The sequence below is a fragment of the Delphinapterus leucas genome, chromosome 6 (assembly GCF_059928025.1).
Source record: "Delphinapterus leucas isolate spDelLeu-1000000601 "Yukka" chromosome 6, BTC_Dleu_Yukka2, whole genome shotgun sequence".
NCBI lineage: Eukaryota > Metazoa > Chordata > Mammalia > Artiodactyla > Monodontidae > Delphinapterus > Delphinapterus leucas.
Window position 1 is genome coordinate 51,639,772 of NC_143134.1, and position 27,066 is coordinate 51,666,837.

Genomic DNA, 27,066 nt, shown 5'->3' on the forward strand with positions numbered 1-27,066 from the left:
TTGCTTCAAATAGCAAATTTCATTAGCTGATGTTCAAGCTGCTTCCATGACTTGGTCAGACATTGAGGACTCTGGTATAGGTATGATGCTTTGGATCTGTTTTAAAACTTAACATCTGGACATTTGTGTCTGTGACAGTCATAAAATTTAAAGATGTCTGTCTCAAGATCTGCAAATATTAGAATATGGAAATATATATTTTACAATATGTTCTCTGTACAATTGAAGTCTGTAGTATATGTCAGATTATTACTGACTTCTGGCAGGGATGGTTAGGTCTTAATGCAAGGGAAGTTTGCCTAATGCTTGGGCTTTTATGCATGTATTTTCCAAGGAACTGGCACAGGCTAGGACACTTGCTGAGAGAACAACTGGAATCAAGGGAATCAATCAGTTACAGTTGACAATGATTCTGGAATCCTAAAGAGGTTATTCTATAAAGGAGAAACTGAAAAGAATAATCATCATGATTGTCATCAAGGTGGTTTGTTATCTCTTCTTCTTGTCTATACAAAATTTGTCAGTGGATTTTGTCTTTGGATCACTGAGTTACCTCTCTTTGCAGCTACACACCCATTAGGGAAAATTCTTGTAATACTGAGGACTTTTGAAATAATCCAGGATTGAAAGGAAGAGAGTTAGTTAGCTAGTATATGGCTAAAACTCACCAAAGTAAAACAGAGACCACAGCATTTAGGCCTTGCTTTATTTTGTCCATGGAGGATTAAAAAAGTAGGAATGCTTTAAGACATTCTGTCAACATCAAGCGAAAAGCAGAAATGTGAGGTGTCAGAGTCATAAAGACATTGATGTAGGATGTTTACTCTTTTGTCACCCTCTTTCCTTGGTGATCTCATGCAGTCCCAAGGCTCTCAATGCTTTTGATGTTCCTTTAACTCCCTGGCATGATGCTCCAGGCTATGTAAGTTGGATATTTAAAATGCACCTCAAATTTAGCATGTTCAAAACTGCACTGTTTCTTCCTTCACTCCTGTCACCAGCTCTCTGTTACTCCTTCTTCCTCTGGTTTTTATGGTCATAGTAAATTGCACCATCAGGAACACACTGTTCAAGCCAGAATATTACAGTCATCCTGGATCCTTTTCTCTCTTCCTCAAGTCTGACAACAATATTTGTCCTACTTCTAATTCATTCTCTTTGCTTCATTGAGACCAGCATACGTGACTATAACAAAATCCCACTAACCTCCTAACTAACTTTCTCCCTTGCTTCTCTTGTCTTTTCTCTACGCAATAGCCAGAGTTATCTTAAACATAAAACCAAAAAAAAAATAAAAATAAAAAAGCAAACAAAACAAAGTTTAATTATACCACTGTCTTGCTAAAATTACTTTTCTTATTTCAATTAGATATTTTAAAAATCTTTATTTTCTTATCTCAGTTAGAATTAGATTAATTGTTGATAAATGTTAAGCAACCAGCTCTCTGGGGAAATGAAAAAAAAAATCTCTGTTTTGTAGTGATTAGCTTAATGATTTCCTTTGTTTCAAAACTCCCACCAGTTTCCAGCTAGCATCGTCATGTGATTATCACTGAATGTGGAGCTGGAAAGAGGTGTGCAGTAGCACTCCATTGCATTGTGTGTCCACCATATAGATACAATAGTTGTAAAATGTCCACTGTGATAATAGAAAACTATAGCAAAATAGTTTAGGCAGTGGAGAGCTTTGATTGCCTTTGTTTCCAAAATGATTCATTGAGTTGTAAATTTAAATAATTTAACTAATTTAACCTTGAGTGTGGATGATGTTTAAAAACAGGCTCACAATACTCATGAAAATTTAGTGATCAGCTCTCAGAAACCCATTTGAGCAGCTCTATCAATCAATCACCCCACTGAACAAAATCCAAAACCTTTTCTCTGCCTAACAAAGTCCTTCATAACCTGGTTGCTACTTCACTCTCTATGATCATCTCAAGTCTTTGAGTCCCTCTTTTCCAGCTCAGTTGATTTCCTTTCTGGGGCTGGAGCATAGCAAATCTTTGTCTTCTCAGAAATTTTGTATCCAAAGTGACTTGGGTGGTTGTAGTTTTGTTGAAACTGAAAAGAGCTTGGGGAAATGATTATCTCAAACTTGGGATACTTCATGCACCAAATGCATGAAATTACAAATCCACATATTTTTATTTCATCGTAAGAAACTCAACAATCCCCGAATTCACATAGTATTACAAATATCTGACAAGGCGATCTACTTTATTTCCATCATCTGAATACATTTCATCTGAGTCTTATTAAATAATATTAACTTTAGTTATTTCCTACCATTTTCTCAGGTCCTTTATATAACTTAATTCTCCTCTTGCTTTTTGATTATTTTGCGGTAAATGTCTGAAATTTTCATTTGGATTAAGGATTTTTTTGACTTTTTTACAGTAGGAAATCTACCCACTGTAGAAAATATTATGCTGTACTGCTGCCATTCCCACCCTGGGGGATGGCTGCAGTCAGTGACTGGCCTCCATTGAGGGACAAAGGCCCTGTCACCTTGCCTCAATTTGGGGGCCATCCTAACTAGATCGCCTGAGGAATTTGTTGCAACTGCATTACAGTTCGGCTAATCCCTTTGTCTGATTTTGACTCTTCCCAGGGAACTTGACCTAAGAAATAGGTAGAATGGACACTAGTTTCCTTTACCAACACTCTACAAGGAAAACTAAGTAGGTTTATGTGGTTAATTTAGTAAAACCCTATCCACCTATACACTCCCCTTTCCAGCAACCTCCCACAAACACACTTCTTCAAGAATAATTGTTTTACTAGTATATACCACTCTTTATTTGCCAAATTCATCATTTCCATGATCACGGTCCAGGAAGGTTCAAAGCAAATCCTGCTTTTATCCTACACTTAGCATCTTACCAGCACTTCTCCTTCTTTTCCTTAACCACATAGCGGCGGATGGAAACTCTAGCTGGGAATTCCTGAGATACCTTTAATCTGCTAGGTGTTTATTATTCTGTATTTAATACCTCTCTTTTGTCTCACTCTGGCCCTCTCAGCTTTTTTGGAATCCCCCGCTATATATTAACTGCTTATCTTAAGTGAACCATTACCTTCTTCATAAGATAATTATAAATTTAAATGAGCTGATTAGATAAAGCACCAGGCAAAATTGTTCTGGTACATATTAGGTGTTCGACGAGGGTATTTTATTATCAGTAGGAACTATACCTTGGTCACGTAACTTCATCTATAAGAGGCTCATAATTCAGCAACCGAAGTCTGACAGTAAAGTAATAATCCTGGGAGTCTAAGAAACACTCAAATGCGTGCAACCTAAAGTAGAAACAAGATTCAAACTTGTCTTGCTAACTCCAAATCTTGCTCTGTTTTCAGTAATCTTTACATGCACTTATATTAAGAGTAATATCAATCATAATTTTTAGAAGTATATAAAATCACAAAAACTTACATAAACATCAGTAATTGAGTCAGTGTCTGTGTACTAGTCACACTTCTATTATAGGGAAAGGTAACATTGTATAGGCCACAGTGACAGCCCTCATTTTTTAGACTGTAAAAACATATGAGTTGCAAAAGTTGAAAATATCTAGCACATAAAACATAAGTTATTGAACAAAATTAATCCTGTCTTTGAATTTCTAATCACCAATTTGGTAACTTCTTTTGTCAAATTTTAGTTGAGCATGCTTCAAAAATCTTGGCAACTACAATGTGACATGGATGCATTTAAAACAGATTATCTTTTTGGATTTAAAAATGAAACAAGTGTAAACATTCAATATACCTTTGAGCGGCTTTTATGTCATCGTTACCATCCAAGTGTGTACATAATAAAAAATTAGAAATCATGCTGAGATGCAATACACAGAATATGTGTTAAGAGAGAATTAAATATGGCAGAATATTAACAAATCAAGGACAAACATATTTCAGTTCCAAAAGGACCGTGAAGGTCAGTGAGTTCAGAACTCCTCCCTTTTCAGTGATTTTATAATCAAAAGGGCATAATCTATTTGTTTTCAATTTTATTAAGTAAATTGTCCTTTTGCTGTGTCTTCCCCCGCTCCCTCCCAACAATGGTTACAAAAATAGCTATCCTAATTAGAACCAAATAATAATAACGAAGTATTATACTTATGAGGCATTTAATATTAGAGGGACAGGTAAAATTAAAAAGAAATGCTTATGAGATAATGAGCTTATTATATAGGCACTATATTCTTTGATTTTTTCCAACAAAAGTGAAAGGAACTGCTATCAGATTATTTATTTGCCTTGTTTGTTTCCTCCTTTTTCCAGACATTCACCTAGTCCACATTTTCCAACCTCTGGTAGTTAGGATTAGTCATATAGTCTACCGAGTAGTGGCTCTCTACTAGGTCTGCCTTATAAACACCTCATACACTGACTCTCATGTTACTTTTTCTTGGAAGTTTTATACATTAAACAACCTTGAGAGAACTATATATTAAAAATAGTGAAGCCCCAAGATGGAAAGAATCAAGATCTGTCAATCTTAGCAGAGGATAATGTTAACTGCCCACTGTTTTAAGTTTGATACTATGTGGAAAACTAATTTCTATTCTATTAAGCCTCTGAAATTTGGGGACTTGACTTAATTATTATAGCAGCTAGCATTACCCTAATAATACTCTCATTCTCATTTTAACAATTATGGAACTTGATCACAGATAATTTTCTTGCCTTGGTAGATTCTACCAGATTTTCTCCTTGGACTAAGGAGTAAGAAAATATCCTTCTTTTCTCTTCCATTCACCATTCTAGATAAAATGAGGCATTAGCTAACTTACTTTCTGTAGGCCTATACACTTTAAGCTTCTGTGTGTGTATGTTTTTGTGTGTGTGTGTGTGTGTGTGTGTGTGTGTGTGTATTGAGTCACTGTGTGGTTGTTTATTTTAATCAGTGTAGATGTACATAGCTTATAACTCAGTTATTTTCTGCATCCCATTATTTTTGCTTAATTTTCACTTGCGTCTTTGATTTTATTATTTCAGTGCTGGTCCACTTTGTATATTTTGCTCTCTTACTGCTATCAACAGTCTCTCTGATTATGTACAGTTTTATTTTCTTCCACATCCTGATTTTTTTTGTCTGCCATTTTCAATTCTCTTTAATGGTCTCCAGTGGCCATTGCTCACAGATTATGAAGTTTTTATGAGTGGAAAGAATTAAAAGGTTTGAAACCATTCTCAGGATAGGTTTTATAGTTGGGATTCTGATAATGAAGGGACAAAGAACAAATAAAGAAATAGTATAACTGTCTACAGAGGCTGATGGTTCTATTTCTCATTGATAGACTAATAGATTGAAAACAATTGTATAAGTAAGGTATATAGAAGGAAATGCCTTCATAAAATCATGTAACTTGACAATAATTTAGAATGGAGGTATAATAAAGCCACACATCCTCAATTTCCTTGTTTATAAACTTTGTTCCTTCAGTGTTTTTCTCTATCCACTATTCCATCAGTGGCATAGCTACTTCCTGAGTTAGAAAACCATAATGGATCTCTGTATCATACAGAGTTTCGAGGACTTATTCATTTTTCCTGCAAAAGTTAAAGTGCAAAACTTTCAGCCCATCAATCCTTTAGCAAGCTGTCCGAGGTGACATTTCATTAGCACATTTTGTCAGTGGATAAATCGTACAGCATGCTCTGAAGGGAAGGTGGAAAACATCTAGTCCTTTTTCATTAGATCCATCTGAACTTGAACCACTGGAGATTACATACAAAAAGCATGTGAGACAGAAGCAGCACTATCCTGTCTATAAACTGCATTAATCATTCATCCCCTTCAGAGTGTCTTAAGTCAGTGCCATGTCTCTGGTTAGGCCCCAAACTGGCTATTCAATTTTGAGCTGCATGACAGATACGTTTCAAGGAAAATCAGAAACATAACGACTCCTGCCAGGCTTGATAAAGTCCTCATTCATCAATTAAGAGGTTCCAATAAGCTCAGATGGATATGGAAAAATAAGGAAACTTGCATGATAACAACACTTGATGACTTTCTCTATTCTTTCTCGATTTGCTGAATTCCTGGGAATAAGGATCACAAAGGCTTACTGAAAAACCTGGATTTAGAAGGATGTCCTACCATCTGAAGCAAGAGGGTTCCTTTCACATTCTGCCTAGATCAGGCTCTGTCCAGAAGCAATTGATAAGGAAAAGTTTTATGGGCAACTTCATAATTCTCAGTGGTTTTAATTCACTTAAAGTTCTCACTCTCTTTTTTTTGTTTCTCGTAAGCATGAAAGTCTGTGGAAATAGGAGTTTACCCTTTACTCTCATGATTTTAATTTTGTTGGATCAAATCAGAGTGCTAGGAATATTTCCCAGTTTTAAATAGCTATAGGGTCAAAATGTTTCTGAAACATACGCTCAAATATAAATTTTTGTTCTATAATTCCATCCAGGGAATATTTCAAACCAAGAGTTTTTTGTGTGTATAAAGTGGGGAGAGTATATCTTTATAAAATGTACAGCATTTTCATTAGGCAAATTATCAAAGTGAATGAAAACTGATTGATTGTAAATGGAAGCTGTACCAGAAAACTAATAAGCATGATATCTGGTCAACCCCTAAGTGTATTGTGAGAAGTAGCCAGTACCACTAAAAAATAACCAATATCACTGAGGTCAGAATTTTTAGAAGCTAGTGCTAATCAATGAGAACTTCGGGAAAAGAAAATATAATTTGTATTGCTTGCTTATAGGAACCCATAGAGCTAGTCAATCAACAGATATATCCAAGATCTCATTGTGCCAAAGGTAACATTTGGCATTGTTGTGAGACTGGATCATGATTAAACTTTATTTCAAATTACTTCAAAGTGCTTTGTTTTCAATAAACGAATGGTTTTCAAACTGTGCTCCTAAGAGCGTCATGTAGCTATTCCTCAGGTGTTTCTAGAGCAAAGAGGGCAGATTGGAGCTTGGGTGGGGTTTGTGGGGAGCCTTCTAACATCAACTGAAACAAACGTACTGCTACATATAGGACACTTCCTACTAAGGTTTCCTTCGGACAAAAATTCTGCATCTGAGAACCATTAGAAAACCACTGTAATAATTAAAATTGAGGATATCTTTTTTCTTTTACTGCCACAAGACACAATTTATTTTAAAAACACAAGCAGAAATTTCCATATCTGAACCTAAGCCAACCACTGGCTCAGAAAATTTGGATGAAATATCTTTATTGCATTGATGGAATTACTGAAATTGGTTTGATGATCAGTAGCATAGCCAACATCAACCCATTTATTAAAGTGATTAATCATGGTCTGTTATTAAGCAGACTCTCCAAATTTTTTTTTTCCCTCTTGGCATTTTGTCTTATTAAATAGAACTTAAAAGAAGTATCTTAATGATCTTTTTTGCTGTGAAAGTAAGTAAAGATTTACTCATGTTGATCTCAGTTAAGTTTCCTGGGGCCTATACTTGACATTCGTTTAGTGATTTTTACTTTTTATAAAGTGCCTTCATGACAATTTCATTTGATTTTCACAACTGTGAATTTTACATAGTGCCTAGTCAAGCTTTAAAGTCTTACTGCCCAGGTTCATCGGATGGATAAGGTGGCAAAGCTAGAACTTGATCTGGACCATCTGCCTCTTAGATCCTGGACTCTCTGTGCATAACCTTCCCATTTCTAAATGGGTCTAGCTCCAGAAGACTTATATGTGCATACGTTGTAAATAATGGTATTCCATAGCCACATAGCTATGGATTGAAAAGAGTGGGAGAATAGCGGCCCAAATAGAAAGCCTAGGAAGCTTCAGCCATACCCATACCCAAACTCTTTTAGTCTACTCTGTGAAGTCACTCCAAATAACAACAACAACAACATCCTCATATATGGACAATTTACATTTTCTTCATGTCTTGTCTATTCAGATAGAAATCTCTTTCCTTGACAAAAATATCTTGACAAAAAATCTCTTTCCAAGGCAAAAATAGTCCCAAAACAAGATACGCACTAAATATTATAAGAAGTAGACTGGGTTTGGAAATACCTTGGAATAGTTCATGTTTTTAGTCAGACTGCTGCTTTGAATGTTTTTAATTTACAGTAGATAGGAATTAATTTGATGAGAACTGCTAGAAAAGAAAAGAATCTTATGTCACTTGACGGCAGGTTATTTGTGCTGATAAGGGTATTTAGGGTTTATTCTTATTGTTGTTATTGTTTTGAATAGGTGCATAAATGTCCAATGGAGTCAGGGTGGTTAGTGTCAGAGTGAGGGCAGTGTGCTAGTGTTGCCTGAAATTCGATGTCTTGGGTCAGGGCTCAGGTTCTGCTTGCTGTTTTAAACGACTAGGGTCACTTATAGGTTGTTTTAGGAAGGATACTACCACAAGTATTTTTCCCTATTCATAAATAAATTGTTTTTTTGCCTAATTGGTATACCAAAAATAAGCACAGTAAGGCAGAAAGATTACTAGACAGGAAATCAGGACCTCCACAACCTGTTCAGTGATAGATTTTAACCAAGTTTTAATCTTGGGTTGAGCTCTGGGCCTCAGTTTCCTCACTTATAACATGAGTTGTGTGTACTCTATGCATCTAAGGTGGCTAAAACTTTAAGAGAGTCTACGTGAATAAACTGAAATCATGAAAAAACACAAATCCCATATTCCTTCTCTCTACTGTCAATTCATTAAGTTTTCTTTGATTATGCCAGGCTGTTTATGACAAAATGATCACAAGGGAGCATGGACATAAAACCTTCCTCTTGCCACACTGCAAAGGTCATCACAAAGCATAAACACCAGAATGAGCAGTAAACTACTTATAAAGAAATATCCTAAAAAGCCTAGGAGTTAGTGAGGGGTAGAATTTATGTGTGAACGCCTAAGTTTATTTCCGAAACATCGGATATCACCATTTGCTTTTTTTGCTGGGTACTCCCCCAAATCACAGAGGTCAGCAATAGAATGGGCTCCCCAAGATGTGGTTTGGGACATCACTGTAATCGTTGAAACAAGCTCAGTGCTAAGATACCAACTTGTCTCTACAGGAAGGTAATTTTTTTAAAGCTCCTACTCTGAGGAGTTCCTGTTTTATGGCTTGAAGTTAAGTTTGGCTATTTAAACAGGTGATTTTAATTTAAATAACAAAAAGATTAAGGAAAATACTAAACAGAGACTCCCACCCAACCTCCTGTTTTTGCAGATTGAGACTTAACTGTGCTATAATAGTGCCCATGATAAACCCACTTACTATATGACCCAGTAGCAACACAGATGAATGAGGAAAAACCATTTGATTGAAAAATACAGCTTATTCATTGCTGACACTTCAAACTAAAAGTCGTAAGTTATGGTATGTTAGTTAAAATATTTCATTACTTGTAATAAAACCAGTTTTGATTAAGCCAAACAGGCAAATCATTAAAAAGAGGAAATGTTTCATTGAACCCAGGGGCAGGAATACGTATGATCTCAAGGTGAGACTATGTTGGTTTATTTACTATGTCAACATACTGGGTCACAGAGTGCCCAGATTAAACATTATGTATAGGTGTGTCTGAGAGGCCATTTCTGGATGAGATCAGCATTTGAAGTGGTGAACACAGTAAAGTGGACAGCAAAGTGAATAAGGGAGGATGTGTCCCATTCCTGCCTGCCTGCTTGAGATGGGACATCTCATTTTATCTTCTCTTGCCCTTGGACTGAAATTGACACTATCACCTCTCCTGCTTCTCAGGCCTTCAAACTTGGACAGGAATTATACCATCAGCTCTCCTGGGTCTCCAGCTTGCAGATGGCAGATCACAGGACTTCTCAGTCTTCATAATCACGTGAGCCAATTTTTTATAATAAACCTCTCTCAATAGATAGATAGATAGAGATGAGAAATTGGTTCTGTTTCTCTGGAGAACTCTGGCTAAGACAGGGATTAAAAAATCAGTCTTAAAGATCTGGGCAAATAATCCCTCTCTCTCCTATTGACTTCTTTCTACCAGGGGTTTATTCCTTCAGCGGGGCTTGGGGTGGGAAATGGGGCTGGAGGACAGAAAGCAGCACTAGGAGAAGGAGATATGGTCCTAGACTAGGTAAACTGACCAAAGCTGTCTAAAAACATTGCACACAAACACCAAAATCTCCCTGGTGATGTGTCTAGGAGAACAAATATATACTTGTTCCATGGATGTAATGCTTGCTCTGTCCTTATGGATCACATTTCCTAACGTGCTGGCACTGTGGTAGTGACACCAAAAAGAACACAGCAGACTTGAACTCAGGCTGGTGGAGGAGTCAGGCTTCTAACAAGGAAATGACAACAAAGTGGGATAAACGCTGTGAAAAAGGTAATCGCAGGGGTCCAGTAAGGCCTTAGGAGAACCAAATGAAATCAGGAGGTTGAAACAAGCTTTTCTGGAGTGATAACCCCAAGCCTTCTGGGCACTGCAAATACACCCTGTTAACAACGTAAAAAGGCCCTGCTGTTGGGTATTAAATAATTAGTCCAGCATTCCTGTCCACTGGATAGGCTTTAATGAAATCTAAACGTTTAGGCTTTACTAAATCCATGGTAAGGAATTGCCATAGATAACTAACACTACCACTGACTGCTCAGATATTAAAAGAATTAATGTCTTAATCTGTAAACCTGGCTCATAATTCTTTAAGTTTATTTTTACTGCATAATTACACTTTGCTTATACACATTGCAGTAAAATTGGGGCAACACTGCAGATGCCATTCTTCTGCAATTCAGTTTTTGCCTCAATCAGGTTATTATAGCTGAGTTGGAAAAGATTTATTATAATTGTAAATATGAATAAACTACAGTGGAGTTTTATGGAAATATCTGTATTCTCACAATAATTTACTCGAAGAACTATACATTTTACTATAATAAAAAGTACAGTAAAACATTGTTTCACTGTTCTCTTCCTTAAAGTAGGTATATTTCATGTCATATGTACATGCTGTAAATAGCACCTTCATTTCCAAATATGTACCTGCTGTTTAAACATTTTTGTTTAGTGAGTTTAGAAAACAGTTAAATTAAAATGCTGTGTTGAAGGGAAGGTTTAACCTTAAAGTGAACTTTACACAAAATGTCAGTGAGCTACTGGGACAAGGGTTAAGAGAAGAACTGGTAAAAAAAACAAAAAGCAGAAACCAATTAGTCATCTTCCAATTAGGTGTAGGTACTGAGAACTCATGTGTCTTACACTGTGGATGAAAAAGTACTAAAACACATGGTCTTTATTCTCATAGCAGCTCGTTATACCATTGCAGAGCCCTAATTTTAATATTCTCCTTTTATTCTGTTTTCCTAAAATATTGATACTTTGTCAGATGTTTCTCAAACAATGTATAAACACTCCTAGAAGCACATGGTAGAGTAGCAGGAGGTATCCTACACCACAGATAAAAATGGCACACAATCTTAAAACTGCACTTTACGTGAAGATTTGGCAGGGAGAGAGTTAAATAATTTAACTTGTAAATAAAATCAAAACATTACTCTTTATATACTGATAGAAAATTCTCTTAAAACAAAACCTGAAATTTTAAAGAAATGTGGACTCAATGTACAATTCCAAACTCCCTATAGGTATTAATTTACTCTCTTCTTCTTTTCAGATAAATTTCACCAGTACAGACGACCCCTGACTGATGATGGTTTGACTTATGATTTTTTCTACCTTAGTGCAAAAGTGATACTCATTCAGCAGAAACTGTACTTCAAATTTGGAATTTTGATCTTTTCCCAGACTAATGATATCTGGTATGATACTCTCTGTGATGCTGGGCAGTAGCAGCCACAAGATTACGAGGGTGAACTACTAACACACTTACAACCATTCTGTACCAGCACAACCATTCTGTTTTCAACTTTCGGTACAGTATTCAATAAATTCCGTGATTTAACACTAGGATAAAACAGGCTGTGTGTGTTAGGTGATTTTACCCCATGTAGGCTAATGTAAGTGTTCTGAGCATGTTTAAGATAGGCGAAGCTAAGCTGCAATGTTTGCTGGGCTAGGTGTATTAACTGCGTTTTTGACTTCTGATATTTTTAACTTAGGATGGGTTCATTGAAACCCCATCCTAAGTTGATGAAGATCTGTACTTTGAAATATCCACTTTATGTTACTTTCTTTCATATATGCTCAGGTTCCTGAAAGTCATAATGTGGGAAAAATTCAAATATCAGTGATGTTCTTCTGTTTACTATGTATCTATTTAAATGCTTACTTCATGCTAGTCTGTGTGCTTAGGTTAAATATCCTGTCCATAAGAAAGCTTCAAATTTAGTTTCTTGAATATCTGACTTCAGGTAAGCAAGGCTGGACCCACTAGAAGGAAATCTAGCAGATTTTTGACTTAACTATGACCTTACAACAAACCCTATCACAATTTCCCTGATTCTCCTCTAGGTTTTCCTCTAGAACCTCACAATTTCTAGTTTCCAATTTCCCACATTAAATGCCTCCCATTAAGAATATATCCAATATTTCATTTTTCACAATCACTATCTTAATAGCTTGTGGAAACACATCAACCTTTCTACCATAGATACTCTCCACCAGCCTAGGATCCATTAGAAAAGGGGACAATGGAGTTACTTTAAATCACCATCTATTCCTTAACTACATGTATTCTTGGCATTCAAATCTCCCTTTATTATGTGATCCTAATGTCTTCATTGCTAATATGTTGTTAAGGAATTTTGCACTGATATGCCTGAGGAATTTTGGTTTGTGATTTTCTTTTGTTTTATAATGTCTTTGTGGGTATATGGTAATAGCATTATGCTGGCTATGACTTTTGTTTTCTATTTTGTTGGTTTCTGCTCTTTATTATTTTCTTTCACCATTTTGCGTTTCTTTGCTCTATTTTTGGAGCTTTTATAGTGGAAAGTTAGATCTTTTTTCTTTTCTCATATAAAGACTTAAAGCTATAAATTTCTTGCTAAGTACTTCTTTAGCTGCATTCTGTAACTGTTGATGTTGTATTTTTATTCTCAACCACTTAAAAATATTTTTAAATTTCTTCTTTGACCCATGGTTTATTTAGAAGTGTATAGTTTGGACAGAGGAGACAAGATGGTGAAGTAGAGGACGTGAACTCATCTCTTCTTACGAAAATACCAAAATCACAACTAACTGCTGAGCAACCATCAACAAAAAAGTGCTGGAACCTACTAATAAAGATACCCTACATTCAAAGACAAAGAAGAAGCCACAAAGATAGATACAGCAGGAGGGGCGCAATACCTGCCAGGTGGGCAACCCACAAACTAGAAACTAATTATACCACAGAAGTTCGCCCACAGGAGTGAAAGTTCTAAGCCCCATGTCAGACTCCCCAGCCTGGGGTTCTGGCAACAGGAGGAGGAGCCCCTGGAGCATTTGAAGGCCAGCAGGGTTTGAAGGCCAGTGGGGTGTGACTGCAGGAATTCCACAGGACTGGGGGAAACAGAAACTCCACTCTTGGAGAGCGCACACAAGGTCTCGTGTGCACCAGGAGACACAGAAAGTAGCAGTGGCCTCATAAGACACTCAGCCAGACCTACCTGCTAATATTGGAGGTCTCCTACAGAGACGGGGGTCAGTTGTGGCTCACGGTGGGTACAAAGACACTGGCAGTGGTAGTTCTGGAGAGTACTCATTGGCGTAGGCCTTCCTGGAGGCCACCATTTTCTCCCCAAGACCTGGCCCCCCGCAACAGACTGTAGGCTCCAGTGCTGGGACACCTCAGGCCAAACAACCAACAGGGTGGGAACACAGCCCCACCCATCAGCGTACAGGCTGCTTAAAGTCTTCCTGAATAAACAGCTGCCTGATGATAAAAACACCCCCTGACCCGGCCCTGCCCACCAGAGGGATAAGACACAGCTCCACCCACCAATGGGCAGGTACCAGTCTTCCCACTAGGAAGCCTGCACAAGGCTCTTAGACAGCCTCATCCACTAGGGGCCAGACAGCAGAAGCAAGAAGAACTATAACCCTGCAGCCTGCAGAAAGGAAACCACAATCACAGAAATGCAGAAAAAATGAGATGGCAAAGGAAGGTGTCCCAGATGAAGAAATAAGATAAAACCCCAGAAGAACAACTAAGTGAAGTGGAGATAGGCAATCTACCTGAGAAAGAATTCAGAGTAATGACTGATAGCAAAGAAGATCCAAGATCTCAGAAAAAGCATGGAGGCACAGATTAAGAAGATATAAGAAATGTTTAACAAAGACCTAGAAGAACTAAACCAACAGATCAACAATACAATAGCTGAAATGAAAAATACACTAGAAGGAGTCAACAGCAGAATAACTGAGGCAGACGTATGGATAAGGGAGCTGGAAGACAGAATGATGGAAATCACTGTGTGGAACAGAACAAAGAAAAGAATGAAAAGAAGTGAGGACAGTATAAGAGACCTCTGACAGTATAAGAGACCTCTGGGACAACATTAAATGCACCAACATTCACATTATAGGGGTCCCAGAAGGAGAAGAGAGAGAGAAAGGACTTGAGTAAATACTGGAAGAGATAATAGCTGAAAACTTCCCTAACATGGAAAAGGAAACAGTCACCCAAGTCCAGGAAGTGCAGAGAGTCCCAGGAGGGATAAACCCAGGGAGGAACATGCTGAGACACAGGGTAATCAAATTGACAAAAATTAAAGATAAAGGAAAAATGTTAAAAGCAACAAGGGTAAAGCAACAAATAAGCAAGACTATACAATGGAGAAAAGACAGTCTCTTCAATAAATGGTGCTGGGAAAACTGGACAGCTACACATAAAAAAAAATGAAATTAGAACATTCTTTAACACCATACCCAAAAATAAACTCAAAATGAATTAAATACCTAAATGTAAGACCAGATATTATAAAACTCTTAAAGGAAAACATAGCCAGAACACTCCTAGAGCCCACGAGCCACAACTACTGAGTCCGCGTGCAACAGCTTTTTCAATCCATCTCCTGGAGTAATGGAAATAAAAACAAAAATAAACAAATGGGACCTAATTAAACTCAAAAGCTTTTGCATAGCAAGGGAAACCATAAACACAACAAAAAGACAGCCCATAGAATGGGAGAAAATATTTGCAAACGATGTGACCAACACTGGATTAGTCTCCAAGATTTACAAACAGCTCATGTGGCTCAGTATCAAGAAAACAAACAACCCAGTCAATAAATTGGCAGAAGATCTAAATAGACACTTCTCCAAAGAAGACATAGATATGGCCAAGAGGCACATGAAAAAATGCTCAGTAGTGCTAATTATTAGGGAAATGCAAATCAGACTACAATGAGATATCACTTCACACCAGTCAGAATGGCTATCATCAAAAAATCTACAAACAATAAATGCTGCAAAGTGTGTGGAGAAAAGGGACCCCTCCTACAGTATTGGTGAGAATGTAAATTGGTGTAGCCATTATGGAGAACAGAATGGAGGTTACTTAAAAAACTAAAAATAGAGCTATCATATGATCCAGCAATCCCACTCCTGGGCATATGTTTGGAGAAAACCATGGTTTGAAAGGATACATGCACCCCAGTGTTCACTGCAGCACTGTTTACAATAGTCAAGACATGGAAGCAACATACATATCCATTGACAGATGAATGGGTAAATAAGATGTGGTACATAAATTCCATGGAATATTATCCAGCCATTAAAAAGAATGCAGTAATGCCTTTTGCAGCAACATGGATGGACCTGAAGATTATCATACTAAGTGAATTAAGTCAGACAGAGAAAGACAACTATCATATGATATTGCTTATATGCAGAATCTAAAAAAACCCAAGAAGATACAAATGAACTTATTTACCAAACAGAAACAGACTCACAGACTTAGAGGATGAACTTACGGTTACGGGGTGGGGAGGTGGATGAGGGATAGATTGGGAGTTTGGGATTGACATGTACACACTGCTCTATTTAAAATAGATAACCAACAAGGACCTACTGTATAGCACAGGGAACTCTGCTCAATATTCTGTAATAACCTAAATGGGAAAAGAATTTGAAAAAGAATAGATACTTGTATATGTATAACTGGATCACTTTGCTGTACATCTGAAACTAACACAACATTGTTAGTCAATGGTACTCCAATATAAAATAAAGAATTTTTTTAAATTTAAAATTAAAAATTAATTTTAAAAAAAGAACTGTATACTCTAATTTACAAATACTTGGGGTTTTGTAAACATGTTGTCATTGGACTTAAATTTAATGGTATCATAGTTAGAAAACATACTGTGGTGTCAGTATTTAATTTTATTTAGATTTGTGGCTTACCATATAGTGTCTATCATATGAATATGCCACGTGTGCTTCAAAAAGTGTATTTTGTGTAGTTGTTGAGTACAGTGTTCTATGGCTGTTGATTCATGGTGGCTAACAGAGTGGTTTAGATCCTCTATATCATTACTGGTCTTTCTGTCTAGAGTTCTATTAATTGTGGAAAGAAAAGATTTTCCTAGCCTGACTCTTGGATTATCTATTTCTTCATTTATTTCTGTCAAACATTTCTTCATGCATTTTGAAATTCTCTTATTAGGCAATATATATTGTCTCATCCTTCTGACAAATTAACCATTTAATTGTTAAGACATATCCCTCTTTTGCTTTAATAATACAATCTACTTTGTCTTGAAGTCTACTTTAGTTAATATTAATATAGCTATTCTAATCTTCTTATGCTTACAATTTCTATGCTATATTTTTCCACCCATTTATTTTCAACCTCCATGTGTCATTGTGTTGAAAATGCAATCTTATAGACAGCATGTGGTTGGATTTTGCATTTTTATCCATTCTGATACCCTCTTTTCGTGTGTTCATTCTGTTAATATATAATGTAATATTAATATAATTGGATTTAGGTTTATAAACTTTTATTTATTTTATGTTTGTCCCCTCTGTTTATTGTTTCTCTTTCCTCTTTCTTATCTTATTTTTGATACTTGGATGTTTTCAGATTTGTTATTTATTTATCACTTGGTTTTTAAGTTACATTTCTTTGCATTAATGTTTTTGTGTTTTCACTAGGATTTACAGTATGTATTGCTAACTCCTTATAGTCCATTTAGAGTTAATATCGTAGAACTTCTCATAAAAATGTAAAAGCCTTGCGATTTTGTAGGTCCATTTACCTCCAATCCACACTTCATGCAATTGCTGTCATATGTATCACATCTACACACTCTCTAGGCTCTCAAGATAATGCTGTAAGTTTTGCTTAACATAGTCATATGTGTTTTAAAGCAGTGAATATATAGTCTTACCATTTGCTATGTATTTCCTATTTCCAATGGTCTTCATTCATTACAAAAGTTTGGAATTTCCATCTGCTATTTCCTTTCAGCCTGAAAAACTTATCATTTATTGAAGTGTCAGTATGCTGACAAAAAAATTATCTTTTATCTGAAAATGTCTTTATTTACCTTCATTTTGAAGAATAATTCCACTTGGTATATGATGCTATATTGACTGTTGACTGGCCTCTATTGTTTCTTATGAAATGTCAGTGATGTATAAACAGTATATTTGATAGCTAATTGAGTATCAGTCACCAAGTTCAGAGAAACTACTTCAAGTCAAAAAGTATCAGAGGAAGAGAAAGTGATTTAAAAAAGTGAAATGGGGGGAAGATTCTAGAACAGAGGAGCAAAGACCTCCACAGACATTCTTCACATCACAACAATTTAACTGGTGAAAATAATATATACAGAAAACAATCATTCCAAGTCTTCGGAATTGTCCTAAAGATATATAGAGACTGGAGAATAATTTATTCAAGAAAATTTACTGAATCTTGGGTAGGACTAGGGAGAGTCTGTGGCATTTGGGCCACTCTTTCCCTTCATCTCTCTGTGCTGCAAGAGTTCTACTCCCAATGTGTACCACCAAGAAGAAGACAGGGGTTCCCTTTCTTGCCAGCTCCCAGCCTGTGCCTATGGTTTCACCCCAGAAGGAGCAGGCTGCTGGCCTTTCTCATCCTCCACCAGCTCCATTTTATAGAAGCTCTAATTTCAGAGAAGCAGAGCAGGCCTGGTGTACTGGGTCTCTTTTCCCTGACTCAGCCTCCACTTGTAGGGAAAAAGCTCTCCTCCAGGTGCAGGAGGCCTGTAATACTGCAGAAACTGGAACCCTCATACACTCCTGGTGGGATTTTAAAATGGTGTAGCCACTTTGGGATTTTAAAATGGTGTAGCCACTTTTGCAAATATAAATGCTTAGATAGTAGTTCCTCAAGAGGTTAAATAGAGAGTTATCATATGACTGAGTCATATGACTCAGCAGTTGTACTTCCGAGTAAATATCCAAGAGAAATGAAAACAAATATCCACACAAAACTTGTATGTCAATATTCAGAGCAGCATTATCTATAATAGTCCCAAAGTGGAAACAACCAAAATGTCTATCAACTGATGAATGGATAAATCAAATGTGGTATATTCATGCAGTGAAATATTATTTGGCAATACGAATAGATAATACATGTTAAAACATGGAGGAACGTTGAAAATATTATGCTAACTGAAAGAAGGCAGTCACAAAGGTCACATATTTTGTGATTCCATTCATATGAAACGTCAAAAATAGGCAAATGTATACAGACAAAGTAGATTAGTGGTTGCTTAGGACTGGCAGAGGTGGGCATGGGAAAAATTAAGGTTAACTGCTAGCATGTATGGGATTTCTTTTGTGGAAACCAAAATGTTTGTAAATTAGATTGCAGTAGTGATGGTTGTGAATAGAATAAGAAAACACTGAATTGTATACTTTAAGTGGTGAATTGTATGTATGTGAATTATAATAAATAAAACTTTAAAAAATTGATGAAAGCCCCACTCCTTTCAAACAAACGTAAAAAAAATGAAAAGAAGAAAGCTGGATGACGTTTTATATCCCAATCTCCAACACAGAGAGAGCCTATGATTTTTGGTACAGAATAGCAGATATTAATCAGTGAGTATTTACTGAGTGCCTACTGAGTGTCCATTTTTGTTTAAGCCCTGGAGAGGACACAGGGAAATCTAGATGAAAACCTAAAAGCTCATCCAGATATATGTTTTATCTATGTGATTGCAAATATCCAGATGGTTAAAGCTACTTTTGCAAATATAAATGCTTAGATAAAATCATTCTCTCTTTAAGTCTCTCCCTCCATTCTGTTCTCTGTCTGTCAACATTTCACACTGACATCCAATTAACTGTGCTGCAGAATCCCACTTGGTAAGCAAGAACGTTGACTTCATTATGTTTTCATTACATTTCCAATAGTTTCTTCTGCAATGGAAATTAAGTTTATAGTATGATCAAAGACGTTAACGCACCACCTGTCCTATGTCATAATACTTACCCTTTTCAGTGGAATAAAGGCTATAGTGGGAATTCTTTTAAACAACCAAGGGTAGATATGCGTATTATATTGCAGATTTTGAGACACTTTTCCTGCATATTTAGCTTTTTGCCTCCTCTTTCTTTCTTTGCTTCTATTTAGTTATTTAATCTGTTGATTTTTTCCATCACAACAAATATTATTTAAACCAATATTGTAGTGAAAAGATTATTAAAAGTTACTTATAAAATATTGTAAAACTACTTCAGAATGTATAAAAATCGTGAACATTTCTTAAACCCCGCCAAAGTAGGCTGGATATTTCAAATACTTGGAAAATGTTACACAACGAATTTGGTAAACTTATTGAAACCTAGGTTAGTTATTTTCGTATGTATTTCAAGATCAATTACGCCTTAAGCAGGATTCTCACTTACTATTACAGTTACTTCTTTCCTGTAAGAAATGGTTTTGAATGCAAAGGATTTCTGGGTCTGGTATATTAAAGAGAAAATAATGGTCACTGTGGATAAACTAGGTGGGGACAATATTTCCTAGGGTTATGGTAATCATTAGATGAGTTAATGCTTGTGAATTCCTTAGCACAGTGCCTGAAACATAGTTACTGCTCAATGAATGTTGGTTAGTCTTTACACTCTTTATATTATATATTAATTGTTTATATTGTATTTAGCAAATATTTCTAATATTTATAAATAGTTGATGAAGTTGGGCTTCCCAGAGTTGCAAACCCTCCTGGAGTTGGCAGATGTCTTGCTTTTGTTCCACCACTCTCCCTCCTTGCACCTATTACCAGATACACTGATGGATCACAGCGCTTTGACTTTAAGTATGTATCTTAAAATCAAGATGTTGCATCAATATCTTTCTCAACGCTGCTAGTAGTAGCACTAATGACGGATTTAATTTGACACATGAGATGAAAATTAGACACTGTTGAGCCATGTGGCAATCTGGGGTTGCAGGGGATTTGATGATGGAAGAACTTGCATGGCGCCTGTAACTTTTTCTTATCTGAAACTATTTCCACAGTTTTAGGAAACTTTCTGCTTAAAAAATATTCTCACAATGACCCCTGTGGACCACTTCCTTCTCCTTTTTACCTTTGACCTAAGAGATCCAGAACCAAATTCACTCACGGTTGAACTGAGAACCTTAAGGATGGAAAAAAATAAAATAGACTAGGGCATCTTTAAATTATTTTGATAACTTGTTAAACCTCATTTGTTTTCATGTCTGGAAAAAGACATGACTCTTCTCATTGTTTACTGAGGGTGCAATTACTATAAAATGGATCTAACCTCAAAGTGTTATGGCAGATATGGGGTTTCCAATTCTATATCCTGGCCTAAAAAGTTCTGATATTTGGCAAACAAGACAAAACAAAGAAACTCTGAAATAAGAGGTAGCATCCAAAATGCTAACTGGTAGTGGCTCTCCCAAATCCATCTACAATAAAATTAAAATATACCCACATCCTTAAAAAATCTAAAGTATTCAGGTATCTCTAATTCAGGCCTGACTAAGTAGATAGTAGATTATGGGGCATAAGGTTTCATAGGTATAAGATGATAAGGAATATCAAAAGCCTCATATTCAGTAGGATATTTTCCTTATTATTATTAACTGTATAAACCAATGTTAACTTTCCTAAAGTTTATAAATGAAAGTAAAAAAATAAACATCTGAGGGAATGTTACTCATGTGAATGTGTGTGTGTGTGTGTGTGTGTGTGTGTGTGTGCGCATGTGAGAGAGGGGTGGGGGGAGAGAAATACAATCACAGCATCCAAAAACAAAGATATTGCTTAAAATGGTATATGTTGATAATTCCCACCTCTTTCTCTGTCCATTCTTTCTCATCATCTTACCTTCGCTTACTATAAATAACTATTTGTAATATTTTCTTGGATTTCTCTTCAAGATTATTTATTCTTATACAAGCAAACATGAAATATTTCCCACTGATTTTACATAAATGGTCACTTATTACGTAATTTTCTGGACATTATTTTTCACGATACACCCTGGAAATCTCTTTTCTTTTTCCTATACAGTAATTTAAAACATCATAATTCTTAATTTAAAAAAAACTGCATAACAGTTCATGATGTGGATGTACATGATGTACATACTGTAACCAAATTTCTAATGATGGACATTAATCCAAAAAGTACAGAACTAGCTATTGGAGTACTAGACACTCTATCAAAAATGAATTCCAACAGATTTCTGGTTTCAACTGTGACATATAAAAAGCTTAAAAATCACTTCCATCCTTAAAACAATAAAAAGCTGAACAAACTGAAAATCAATGGATCTTTAAGGGAATTGATATCATAGGGCAAACTCCCACCCAGAAATCTGGAAAGATAGGCAAATACAGAGAAACAGAGCCAAGATAAGTTTACTTGAAGCAAAAGCTTCTGGAGACATAAACTGGTAGAAACATATGGTAATTTTCACTAATTGCGGGGGGCTGCATATAGACTGGCTTGAAAGTGAGAAACTCCTAAGGCCCAGTCTTAGAGGAAACCCCACACTTTTATGAGTTTTAACTCAAAGAACTCTAACAGGTTCTCACAGTGAAGAGTCAAGGAAACTCCACTTGCATTTCTGACAGGGTAAGAAAAAAGTGAGCATTTGCAATATACCCAGAGAGATATCAAAAACAAAGGACTCCCTCCAAGAGAAAAGACTTTACCATAAAAGACTTTACCCAACCTAAGAGAAGGGCAGTTACCCAAATCCAGCCCCCTCTGTCCTTTCTTTCTCATCTAAGGTGGTGAAGGGTAAAGACAAGAAACATTTGTGAAAGATGTAGGCCCACTAAAAGATAAAGATTGAATTACAAAATTAGATTATGGTTCCCCTCCCCCAACCTCACCACCATATCATCAGGGCTCCAGTATAATAGCAGTGGATTACAGATGAAGGAGCTGCAAGAAACAGACTCTACTTAAGAAACTGCTCTTATGAAAACCCAAAGATAATGGGAGACAAAGACAAAGACACTAGAGGAAGCCTCTATCGTCCACATGACAGAAAATATCAAACAGAGCCAAACTCCTAGCCAGATTAACGTAAATCTTAACACTGATGGTCTATTTATCTCAGTTCCTATTACCCAATGCATTATATCTTGCTTTTTTTTTAAATAAATAAAACCCAAACAGAATACCAAAAAAAAAAAACCTGCACTAAGGCATATCCTACTCAAAATATAGAAAACCAAAGACAAAGAGAAAATCTTGAATGTAGCCAGAGTAATAAAACACCCTACCCATAGAGGAACAAAGAAAAGAGTTATAGTGGAGTTCTCATCAGAAACCATGCAAGCAAGAAGAAATTGGAGTGAAATACTTAAAGTGTGGAAAGAAAAAACAAAACCCACTACACTCAAATTCTACAGTGAAATCAACCTTCAAAAGTGAAAGAGAAATAAAGACTTTCTCAGACAAACAAAAATTGAGGAAATTCATCATCAACACACATCATCTGTAAACATGTTAAAGAAATTCTTCAAGAAGAAGGAAAAGGATATAGAAACTTATATCTACATAAAAGAAGGAAGTACAACCAGAGAAGGAATAAATGAAGGTAAAAATAAAATCTTTTATTTTTCTTATTCTTAATTGATCTAAGAGACTTTTCAAAGTAATTATTTTTTACAGAGTAATAACAGCAAAATGTATTGTGTGATTTTAGTATATGAATAAGGGAAATAAATGACAGCAATATTATAAGGGGAAGAAGGGAGGAATTGGGAATAATACTCTTTTACAAATACCTGGATATCTGTGAAATAATATAATGTTACTTGAAAGTGTCCTCAGATTCATTTAAAATACATTGCAAACCCTTAGGACACCACTAAAAATTTTTGTTAAGAAGTGTAATTGCTATGCTAAGAGAGGAGAGAAAATGGAATCATATACAATGCTCAACCAAAATCAGAGAAGGTAGTAAAAGACAAGAAAATATAAAAATAAACCAAGAGCAATTGCACTGATTAGACAATAGTCACAAACATAATAGATGTTAATCCAGGTATACAAATAATCACTTTAAATGTGAAGGATCCAAATATACCAATTAAAAGATGGGGTTTGTCAGATTGAGAAGAAATTAAAAGACACATTTAGGTCAAAATTAAAAGGATGGAGAAAGATATATCATGCTAATAAAAATCAAAAGAAATTGAAGGAAGCTGTATTAATTCCAGATGGGGCACATTTCAGAACAAGGAAAATTATCAGAAATAAAGAGGGGTATTACATAATAATAATCAAAACCAGAAAGACAGTGAGAAAACCCCCCAACATTTTGAGATTAAACAACATACTTCTAAATAACATGTGAGTCAAAGAAGAAGTCCCAAGAGAATTTTTTTAATTGAATTAAATGAAAATGGAAATAGAACTCATCAAAAGTTGTAGAATGCAGCAAAAACAGTTATTAGAAGGAAATTTATAGCATTACATTTATTGGAAAAGATGAAATATCTAAAACCAACAACTTAAGCTCCTATCTTAGAACATGAAAGAAAAGAGAAAATTGAGCCTGCAGCAAACAGAGAAATTGTACAAATTGGAGAAGAAATAAATAAAATTGAAAATAGGAATACTGTACAGAAAGTCAATAAAATCAAAATCAAGTTCTTTGAAAAGATAAATAAAATTAATAATACTCTATCCATACTAGCCAAGAAAAAAAGTAATGTTACTGAAATAAAAGAATCAAGGCAAAGATTTCACACCTTTCTCAAAAGTTAAATAGAAATACATCATCAACTTAATTAAAAAATATATACAACTTTTAGAAAATAACACATGAGAATATCTAGGTAACCTTCAGTTCAGTGATTCATTTTCAGGTACAACATAAAACATAAAATTCATGAAAGAAAAAATGATAAGTTGGACTTTGTTAAAATTAAAAACTTCTGCTATGCAAAGGCACTCTTAAAAGAATGAAAGGAGAAGGCACAGACTGGGAGAAAATATTTGCTACTATTTAGTTGATAAAGAATTTGGTATCCAATATATACAAAGAATTTTTAAAACTTAATAATAAGGAAACAAATAACCCAACTTAAAAAAAGTGTAAGATCTGACTAGACACTTCAGTAAAGAAGATATACAGATGGTAAGTAAGCTTATGAAAAGATGCTTAGCATCAGTTGTTATTAGAGAGCTGCAAATTGAGACAAAATGAGATACCACTACATACCTATTAGGATGGCTAAAATCTAAAACCTGTCAATACCAAATGGTGACAAGAATGTAGAGCAGCAAGAACTTTCATTCATTGCTAGTGGAAATACACAATGGTACAGCCACTTTGGAAGACAATTTGCTAGTTTCTTACAAAACCAGATGTAATCCTATCATATGATCCAGCAATTGTAATCTTAGGTATTTATCCAACTTACTTGAAAAGTTATATATACAAAAAAACCTGATCACAAATTTTTATAGGAGACTTAATCATAACTGCTTAAATTGAAACAACCAAGATGTCCTTCAGTAGGTGAATGCATCAACACTATGGTATATCCATGCAATGGAACATTTTTCTGATCAAAAGCAATGATATATCAAGTCATGAAAAGATATAGAAGAACTTGAAATGAATATTGGTAAGTTAAAGAAGATAGTCTGAAAAGGCTGTACACTACATGATTCCAAATATTTGACATTCTAGAAAAGGCAAAACTATAGAGGCAATGAAAAATATGAGTGCTTCCCAGAGGTTGGCAGGGGTGGGGGGAGTAGTTGAAGCATGAAAATATTTTAAGGCAGTGAGAGTATTTTTTCTGATACTGTCATGGTGGACACATGTGATAGTCGTCAAAATCCATGGAACTGTACACTGGATAGAAACAAGCCAGGACTAAACTGTGGGAACCCAATATTGACCCCTTCTGATGATTCTGATCCCAAAACTACAACTTAAGAAAGTTCAATAGAAAGATAGCTTAAATGAGAAGGTTACAAACTATAGAGGGCACATAACAAGGATGAACTCTAAGCAGTCCTTATCCTTGTTAAATTTTATATCACAGTGATTTGATGCCACTGTTTCAGTTATTTGAATGATATCATTCTATAGAGGAAAAAATAAGCATTTTCTCCTCTTTATAAGACATGGTTTTATTATTTCCATAAGCATGTATTGCTATGTCTAATTACTGCCAGAAGAAGGACTATAGATCATTGATTACAAAACTAGTCATGATTTTTTGGCAACCATTCCCCAAATGTTGGCTGCTTTAGGCTAATAATCTTTATATTTATAGAGCAAACAGAAGAATAAAAAAGCATAGTAGGCTGGGACAAAGAGACATATGCACTTGATTGACCTTTGAGGATGTAACTCTAACACAGTATAACAAATGGGTCTCATAATAATAATCACAGAATGTGCAATTAAAAATTGGAAGGCAGCTAAGGAAATACATAACCCAAGCACTGACAAATAACAATCAACATCTCCTCAACACAAAAGCTGTGCTAAACAGAATTTTGAGGCCCTGTCCTAGAAGGAAGGAGCTTTGTAGTGGATCAGATATTTCTATTGGAGGCTCTGGAGGGAGCAGCAGTGCCATGGGTTTCCATCATGCCCTGCTTGATATCACCTAATATCTCATTTTACTAATTAGGAAACTGTACAGATTGACTATGTTTCTTCCCTATAAATTCAGAGAGCTAGTAGAATCCCCTTTCTACAGAATCTCATGGTGGTTATTTTAGATTCAGCTGACAAATAGGGCCAAATTCTCTGATGCTTTTAAATACATTGTCTCACATCCAAGATCAGGGTCAACTTCGACTTAAAAGATCTCAGGCTAGGTAAAAGCTGAGCACAAGTCCTAAATCCCCTAGTGGTCCAGAAAATCCTTTGTTTCTCTAAATAGTAGAGGGCCTTAACCCCCATTCATCGGCCCTTTAAAAAGCAGATACATTGGCTCAGGAGTGAGGTCTAAGGAAAAGGAGGGAGGTAACATTCACTTAACAACTACATGTTCTGATGGTAGGTCAGGAAGTTTCATAAATTTCTCACAAAACACTTGGAGAATAGTGACATTATTCACTTTGGAAGATTAAAAAAATCTGAGGCTCATACATTTAAATAATTTGCATAAAGTCTTACAGACAGAAAATGCCAAAATTAGATTTGGACTTAGGTGAGTTAAATTTAGATTGTGCTCTTTTTCCTTCATCCTAGTGCCACCTTGGCAAAGGGCAGAGAAACTTTACTGATTGCACACAAGTAGAAGGTAAGGAGGTAAAAGTTGTATACTTGCTGCTTTCAACACAGTGCATATTAATAAAGGGGAGCAATTATGGGGGAAGTGACAGAAAAAAAGATGAATGAAAACAGGGGAAAGCTGTAAAGAATCTTATACTTTAATAGTGCTATAAAACTAATATATATAAATATATGAAAACATTATTCTTATTCTTAAGAGATACCAGCTCAGAAATAGCAAAGAAAGACCTCATACTGTCTGTCATAATTTAGGATGAATCAGTGGCATTAATATTGACTTTTCAAAGAAAAAGGACATTTAATTGATCTTTAGTCTTTAATCTCTGGACAATGCAAAGAGTGCTGAAATATCAAGCTTTGAAGATATACATTTTTGATATGGTACCATCACTGAATAATAGTAGTAGAAATGGAATAAATGGCAATTATAATT

At 35.6% G+C, this 27,066-nt stretch overlaps 1 long non-coding RNA gene across 2 annotated transcripts in view; it reads left to right on the forward strand.

Annotated features, from left to right (window-relative positions):
- LOC149748939 (uncharacterized) overlaps positions 1–14,695 on the forward strand; it is an 801,004-nt gene extending 786,309 nt beyond the window's left edge. For both annotated transcript variants that reach the window (XR_016393539.1, XR_016393540.1), the window contains exons 5-6: positions 9,722–9,815; positions 11,614–14,695. This is a non-coding gene — a long non-coding RNA (uncharacterized LOC149748939). The remainder of the gene's footprint in view (positions 1–9,721; positions 9,816–11,613) is intronic.
- Positions 14,696–27,066: the final 12,371 nt, after the last annotated feature.